Raw genomic sequence first — 9,165 nt, 5'->3', positions numbered from 1 at the left:
GTAAGGCCTGCTTTGATAAAACAGTACACCCGACAGAGTCGGACAGCAAGTAATGATCACCTTATACAACCCTAGCTCATTCCTCTCCTCTAAATTTGCAGGACCTATTCAATTTCAGACAAAGTAAAACCCTTGGTTTATAAAATCACTTTTCCAAACGGAAAATCAGGATGGTTCCATGTAAATCAGCTCAAGGTTTATGGAACACAGTGCAGCCACTCGCACCACCTCTCATTGGCGATGGCAGACAATGAGGACCCGCCCACTGACAACCCGAGTTCCTCCTCCCCCAGCAACAGCAGCACATCCACGGACATGACCTTGACCACGCTCCCAGAATCAAATTTCACCCTGACGCTTGATTCAGCTGCTAGCGACAGCGACAGCACTACTGAAGCCCCTGAGAGACCCGAACAGAGATCCCACGAAACAGGCCCCAGTCACTTCAGACCCAGAGACCCCAACCACGATATGCTCAGCCTCTTTGAAACAATTTATTTGGCCACACCGGAACCTGACCCGCCACCTGATGATGACAACACCCCCCTTGCAACCTCCCTACGGACCATGAAGCACTGGCACTGTGACAATTCCTGTCGCTTGACAAGAAATGACGAAATGGACCCCACATCGGCACACAGGCAGTGGAGTAACGGCACTGATCCCCACTATGCCTGGGGACCCCCTATACATCTGGTCAGCCAAGCTCGTGTAGTAGAGCAATGGCACTGATCACCGCCCTACCCGGGGATCCCACCCATTCTTGCCCTACCGTGGATCATACGCACCACCCCATTCGGATGCTTGCTTTCAAAACTCTTTTTCTGTTCTTTTCTAGTCCTGTGGTTTAAAGAATGCTCTTTGCCACTACTTTTGCCCTTCCCGGCAACTCTTCGGTTGCTATTCCCCCACATACTATTTACATGTAAGAAACACTTGGTTGGAAAAACAAGTTTGCAGAGGACGGAGAAATTGTCATTGACACAGAAGTTTTTGGGATGTCTTGTCTCCGCAAATGGTTGTTTTAAAAAAAAATGAGGGAGTCACAGATGGTGACGATTATAATGGGAAAATTGACATTAAGGAGACACAGATGGACATACGAGATGTTAAACAACATGATTATAACATATACTATGCTTGTTCCCCCAGGAAGATACGAAGATACTCGCCGGCGAAGGAAAGCCGAATAAGATGAAGGCGACCCTGATGATCGGCATCATGATCGTCGCTGGAACAGCCTAGCTGGTGTGCGTTACCTGCCTCCACCCCCTCACCACACAGGCCCCGAGCACGACCACCCAACACAACAGCCCCAGCCCGGACACTACACCACACACACACCCAGCCACCGATACACCCAAGTGGTGTGAGAACCTCATCAAGTGGTATTCACTGTCCGACACAGTGGAAGCCTTACTAGTAATAACCATATTGTACAGTGTCATTCAGACAATTAGATTGTGGAAGTGGAGAAGGAGAGCCTCCCGCCCTCCAGTATATACATTTAGTGCCCCCTTCCTCGGACTCCAGCAAACCTCACACTCTTTCTGAACCTCTCTCTTTAATAAATTCCATGGTTGTTGTTTTGTTAATAAAGTTTATTTTCTGTGTATGAATGTCAGTGATAGGAAGAAATGTGATGTTGTTATCAGATATTTTTTGTATTGTAAGATAAGTTCTTTGATTGTTAAATAGCAGCATGAGTGCAGTCTAGTTAGAGGCAGTTAGAGGTTCCCTTTTTCAGAATGTTAAATGGACCCCTAGAAATTTTTAGACATGTGTTGTTTAGGGAAATTAGGTAAATGTTTTTGGACCCATAGGACAGGGTAGAGCAGAACCTGTTATTGGTTAAGGGTACCCGGCATCCCAAGAGAACAAAGAAGACCCAATATTGTTTTCCTTCACGCTTCGCGTTGAGGATCATGAGGACGGAGTGCAGACATCTGGGATGGCCACTTCCATCTAGGTGCAGAGGAACTTGCAAAGACTGGCGGGTAAAATGGACAAGCTAAGAATCAGGCAGGCTCAGAGCCTGAAATGCATATTTGTCAGCAAAAGTCCATACGGTATCGGAACTCCGTCCCATTAGCATGTTAATCAGGCCGATTAGCATTTGATGGCCCATCTTCCCCAAAACAAAGGACTGGTACTCAAGCAACCGGGACAGTCCCAGACATTTCGACGCCACTGCCTGTTCAAGGGAAACACAAACAACGGGATCAGTGCCTGCTTGGGACACGCCCAACCATCCAGATCCCTGCCCACTTATTGGTTAAGGAATTGAACGGAGTGATCAGGGATCACCCAATTAGTAAGGCCCAAATCGAAGGACCGCCCAAAAGAGCGCAAAAACCCCCTGAGTATAAGAAGAAGAGTTCGCCATATGTTCGCTCTCTTTTGGCCTTGGTACCCCGGTCATGGTCATCGCCAATCGTAGCAACACCAGAAGCGAGTCCAAGTTCAACGCCCGCTACCAGATGGATGAGCCCAGCTGAGCAGCGGCTACCCCTTCCAACCCGAGAGATCCAGAATTGAACAGCGGCCACTGTTTTCTGATCTTAGCCGGGTGCCCGAAGTTAAGTACAGGTTGTCTTAGCTGATAGGTGTAGTTCACTAGTAGTGTTTATGTTGCATGACAAATTGTGTGTAAATAAAGTACCCTTGATCTTGAACTAACTGACTGGTGTTTGGCTCTTTGATTAATAGCCGGTTGAAACTCGTGGTGGTATCATTCGATACCTGGTGCCTCTAAGCATTCGGACAAAGACAGCATAGAAAGAAAGGCAAATTCACTGATTGCCCTAATTGGAACAGAGCCACAGGAAAGACCAAGTAGAAAAAGAAGCTAGCAACAATTTTCAGAGAGAAGCTGAATTAAACAACTGTAAATGCTTCCACAAATTTTACTCGTGGAGAATTTGATATTCTATAAATATTAAGTGAGGTTTTCAAGCCCATTAAGTGTGTTTTGCAGTAATTATGAAGTTAGTATACTGTTAAACACCCAGCCACACCTAATTCAACAAGAATTTGAACAGGGTTTGTACAGCAAGGCCAACAGTGTTGAAGTGCAAGTTGCTATCAGTCCACCATTGCAGGGATATTGCAGCCTGAGGCAATCTTAAATACGCAATCTTAGAAGGAGCCTAGTCTGCCCAAAAGAAACTTCTGGATTTGCTGGATTAATGATGGTGAATGTTGACAGTTTCACTGTCATTTCTTCAACAAATTCCAGGCCATTTTCTTTGTCAGGAAACAAGCACAACTATTGGCTCCAGCAAAGGGAGGAACAGTTGTTGACTGCATTGGAAATGATGGCTGAAGGATGTGAAGTATTTTTCCTCTCGCTGAAAGCAAGTTGAATCTTATTTCGATAGAGTGAAATGTGTCAGCCAGCGTTTGGGAAATGGGCTCCAAATAGTGGACCTGCACCTGGGTTTGGAAAGGGAAAATGATCAGGGTTCCCCATCAGTAATTTGGAAGTGTATGGACATCAGGAGAGCGCAGGATGTGTTTCAGCTGTAATTCCTCCCATTGTAAACATCCCACACTTTAATTATCAATGACTGAGGCACTGAAAGACAGCCACTTGCCAGTTCACCATTTGCTTCACAAATACCAACTAATGGAAGATAGAACAAGTTAATTAAATGCACAAATTTTGGCAATAATAATTGCACAAATATTTCACAAAGTAAGAAATTTTGGCCTTTCTGTACAACAATGAAACTCTGTAAACTTCATTATTAAACCAATTAAATCTACTTTCAACTGCAGTACGTACACAAGTAGACCTGGGAACATGAGAGCAGTATTGCGTTACAAAGGTAATGCTTATAGTTTAAGCAGTGACCATTCAATAGATACTCCAAACACATGAAAAAAAGCAGATTGTAGAAAAATAACAACAGTAACTTTACAGACAAAGTCGATTTTCTTTTCTCTTTGAAGAAAGATATATTGACCTGTAATTTCCTTTCAAGTCCCCAACTTAAGTTGCTGGACCACCACACATGCACGCCGCGACGACCGGGAAGTGTGGGCGCAGGGGCCTGCGTGCTGGAAACTCGTGGTGTTCAAATCCCGGCCCGCTTTTTTAACAGATTGAGTGAAGTGCAGCACTGGACCTGCTGAATTCAAATTAAAGGGACAGCGTTAACTTGGTTGACTTGCCCCGATGTTAGGTATGTTTTGATACCTTTTTATATGCACTTTTATTTTTGGTAGCAGGATCATCGAGGAGGGTCTTTTGATTGGTGGGTTAATGTTGTATATTATTTATATTTAGAGTTTGTAAATATGTTTTAAATGCAAATAAAATGAAAGGAAGATCCATTTTTATGTTTTATAAACATTGGTTTCTCGTGAGGTTGTTAATTCCATTAAAAAGAATTTGGAGTTACAGAAGGTGAAAGAAATTTTTTTTTTAAACTTTGGTTTGACACGAGGGTGTTATTTCATTAAAGAAACTATAATGGATAGAATGGGTTTGGAGTGTTTGTAATTTTCGGTGATCACCTAAGTTGCTCCATGTTACTGGTCACGGGGTCTGTGGGTCCTTGCATGGCTGAAGTGCCCAATCCCAGAGCCGCATCTTCAATCACTCACTTGGCAGGAGTTTCCAAAATGTGGATCGGTCCTTGGATCGAGTTACGGGTATTTCTTTCTCAGGATCCTTCGCCAAGCCTCTGCTTGCCGTCGGGTGATCTTGAAGAATTGTGTCCCTCAATTGGGAGGTTCCTTCAAGCAATTGAAAGAACCTCTTTTCTGAGCAAAGCTCTCCAAGGCATTGACATCTATGTTCCATTTCTTGAGGTAAGCTGTCAAGGTGTCTTTGAAGAGCTTCCTTTGTCCTCCTCTCATTCGGGATCTTTCCTTGAGCTGGTTGAAGAAGATTTGCTTTGGCAGTCAAGACTCTGACATCCTCAGCATATGGGTGGCCCAGCGGAGTTGGTTTCAGATATTCATGGCTTCGAGACTGGCGCTATTGATTCCGTCAAGGATGTTAGCACGCTTGTCCTCCCAGTTGATTCAGAGCTAAAGTACTTTGGATTTTAGAATGTGTTTTAAGCTGTATTGTTTCAGAGTCTCCCTGCTGGAATGTTCATCCTTACAAGCCTCAGTGATTACTTCAAATGCTTTAACAAAGTTTAATGCCTGAGTTGACATATGCAAGCCTCCTGTAAGCTAATGTGAACTATCTCTCTGACATGTCTCGCAGAATCGTGTAGATTTGAAATCTGTCGTGCTTCACCTCCGCTAGGTCATGACACTTATAGCTTTGCTCCTTCAACTTGTTTTGAAGTGCAGGGGTCATGAGAGAAGAGTCAGGCATCATCTCTGCCAGGTGACGCAAGGGCCGTTTGAGATCAACTGGCAGCTGCTGCATTCAGGCATTGAGTTTGTAAGATTAACAATTAACATGTCAAAAGCCCCCATCCCTTTCCCCCCTCTCCTATTTACCCCCTCTTCCCTCCGCTCCCATTTACAAATAGGCAGAACCGTTGTGTTTATGTGGAAGCATATAATTAATTGACCTTTGACAAAGGGTCAACCAGACTCGACATGTTAGCTCCCTTCTCTCTCCACAGATGCAGTCAGACCTGCTGAGATTGTCCAATATATTCTATTTTTGTTTCAGATTCCAGCATCCGCAGTAATTTGATTTTATTTTATTGACTGATTAGCACTGCTGCCTCACAGCACCAGGGATAGTGACAGCAAAAATCCCTGAGGCGCTTTTAAAATCTTATGACCATAATCTAAATGAAAACGTACAAACACTTTTAAACATGCCACATATAAAGTTATACAATAATATGAAAACAAATCGCTTATTGTCACAAGTAGGCTTCAAATGAAGTTACTGTGAAAAGCCCCTAGTCGCCACATTCCGGCGCCTGTTCGGGGAGGCTGTTACGGGAATATAGTGCTCATTTAAATAGTTTCACAGGTTTAAAACAAATAACAACCTAAGTTCACTGATAAATAATCACCTTTAATCATAAAAAAATTTTAAAAATTATTTAAAAAGAACCACTAATAACACCAATACCTGTCTAAAACAAAGAGCAGGCAAAACAGTGAAAAGAATGTATACATATTTTTAAAACACTTGTTACACATGCTGCCTGTTGTCTTCAATATAAATCTGTAGTTTAAATGCCTGCCCTCAATGGGTGTTCCCATCCTGGCCCTGTGATAAGGGGGTGGGGTTGCCCTCCTCCTGTGACGTGCTGGAGCCTGCACCGACTGTTGTGCTGGAGTCCCGAGGCTGCCCCCCGAGAGGAAGGTTCACCGGTATATATCTCAGTACAGGTAATTGCGCATTTATCCATTTCAGAGTCGGCGGCCCGTGGCTTTCCGCTGCTACCTGGAAGTAAGGGGCCATCATTGCATCGTGTGCACAGCAAGTGACATTACTTACCAGTAATTTTTTTATTCGTTCAAGGGATGTGGCCATTGATGGCTGGCCAACATTTATTGACCAATCCCTAATTGCCCTTGAGAAGGTAGTCGTGAACTGCATTCTGGAAGCATTATAGTCCATGTGGTGTTCATACTCCCGCAGTGCTGTTAGAGAGGGAGTTACCAAACTTTAACCCAGTGACAATGTAGGAATAGCGATATATTTCCAAGTCACGAAGGCAAGTGTCTTGGAGACGAAGAGCCAGGTGGTGTTATTCCCAAGTGTCTGCTGCCCTTGTCAATTAGATGGTAAGGGTCATGGATTTGGAAGATGCTCTCCAAGGAGCCTTGATGAGTTCCTGCAGTTAATTTTGGAGATGATACACAGGGTTACCACTTTCCGTCGGTGGTGGAGGGAGTGAATGTTCGTGAATGGGGTGCCAATCAAGTGGGCTGCTTTTTCCTGGGTCATGTCAAGCTTCTTGAGTGTTGTTGGAGCTGCGCTCATTCAGGCAATTGAGTGTATTCCATCACACACCTAACATGTGACTTGAAGATTGTCGGCAAGCTTTGGGGAGTCAGCAGGTGAGTTTCTTTTGTGAGGGCCATGTTGCAAACCACGTTATTGCATTATATGTATTGTATTGTATTGTGCATGCTTGTGCATCCCTGGGCTTGTCCAGGCTGGCTCCGCCTGTGGCTCCTCCCCTCAGGCTTATGTATAAAGGTGGCAAGTCTCCGCCTCCGACCCAGTTCAGGTCCAGAGGCAGGAGGCTTGCTGTTTAGTGTATTAAAGCCTCAGTTACGTTCATCACTCGTCGTGTGTTATTGATGGTGTATCAGGCCACAAAGAATCCAGCATGGGTTTATAGATACAAACAGAAAGTAACTTTATTTACAGCAATATGTCCAAAGTACCAGCAGTTCAGAAAAGGATTGGGTGCTGCTCCCGTTTTCGCCCCTATGCTGGATTTTCTGCCACATCAGGAACGCCGCTATTGGCCGTGGACTGTGGTGAATCCAGACCAAACAGTCGCTCATTCAATGCAGATGTAAAGAGAACCTTTTCTCTCAAAGGGCCATGAATCACTGCAACTCTCTTCCTCGAATGGCAGCGGTATTACAGAGGCCCAGGGTAATGCTCTGGGGACCTGGGTTAGATCCTACCACATGAGATGGGCAAATTTGGAGTCAATAAAAATCTGAAATGAAAAGCGTAATGATGGACCATGTCCACTGGGGAAGAAAATCTGCCACCTTTACCTGGCCTGGACTACATGTGAATCCAGATCCACAGCAATATGGTTGACACTTAACTCACTTCTGAAATGGCCTAGCAACCTGTAATTAGGGATTGGCATTATAGGCTGGACATCCCCCGAAGAATATTATCAAGGATCTATCTACCTCGGCCTTAAAAATTTTAAGGCAGAGGTAGATAGATCCTTGGTAAGCAAGGGGTGATGGTTTTATCAGGGGTAGGCTGGAATGTGGATTTGAGACTCAAATAAGATGAGCCATAATCATATTGAATGGCGGAGCACGCTCATGGGGTCGACTGATCTCGTCCTGCTCCTAATTAGTGTGCTCATATAGGGCATATTCGTATATACATGTGCAGTGCTGGACAGAACAATAAGGTGAACATTGTGAGGCTTGGCTTCAGCTGAAAGGAACTTCCTCATTCTCATACTTGGATCAACCATTCCAGTATAGTGCACCCATACAAGACTCACCAGGACAGGGTCCTTGTAAATACATCACTCAATAAAGGCTGACAGCCAAAAGCTTCAGAAGACAAGGGAAAATGGAAAGGAGGCATTCACACCAAAAATATGAGATTGCGATGTTACTTTCCAATTTTATGGGGATGGGAAAGGTGGAGGGTGGGTTTGTCTCGAGACTCAGTAAATCATCGATTGCACCTGTCTAGCTTTTTAATTAATTCGCAGGGTATAGGTGTGGTTGCCTAGCCCAACATTTATTGTGCACCCTAAGAGAAGATGTTGGCGAACTGCATACCTGAATGTGTTATGAATGACTCTGGGCTTCAACACTCCCATTGCAATATCTACGCCTCCCACTCAGATTATTCCTTTTCTGTAAAAGGCCAGGCAGCGCCTGTTCCCTTTCTGCACCAAATTCCTTCCCGTCGCAAATTGCTGGATTGAAGCACTCAGTCTCACTGCACCCCATCTCCAGTTTAAAGTGTGTGTGACGTCTTCGCTGTTAAGCCCTCCCATTGCACAGAGGCCACCACTCAAATCAAAAGGTGCTGCTTTATCACAAAGAGCCTCAGGTGTAAAATTATTGGCAACTTTGAGCTGTGGATCTGTATGGAGGTAATTATAAAATACCTCAGCCTGTGTTGATCAGCAAACTAATCTGTTTGGAAAATGGTTCTGGTGGTGCGAGGTTCTCAGAAAATTATTTGATAAATTGTTCGAAATAGATAAACCCATTATTTGAACAATTGTTGTGCCTGAATGGTGATTGTGAGGGATGGATTGAGGAACAAAGTAAAGATTTAGAAATAGAAAACAAGAAAATAAAAGTCTGGGCATGTGTGATCTGTGCTTTGGTTGAACAAAGTTGGTGCAGCGCAAAGAAACCCCAGCAGAAGGCAGTTGCAGGTAAAGTGAAGGACGATACTTAGTTTTGAAACAGTATAATATGCTCCAATTAAAATTAGAGCACTAATATCAACTTGGTAATTCATGCATTTTTTCACAGCATTTAACGAAGTTGGTGTCG

This window comes from Scyliorhinus torazame, chromosome 21 (assembly GCF_047496885.1).
Source record: "Scyliorhinus torazame isolate Kashiwa2021f chromosome 21, sScyTor2.1, whole genome shotgun sequence".
NCBI lineage: Eukaryota > Metazoa > Chordata > Chondrichthyes > Carcharhiniformes > Scyliorhinidae > Scyliorhinus > Scyliorhinus torazame.
This window is presented reverse-complemented; position numbering follows the sequence as displayed.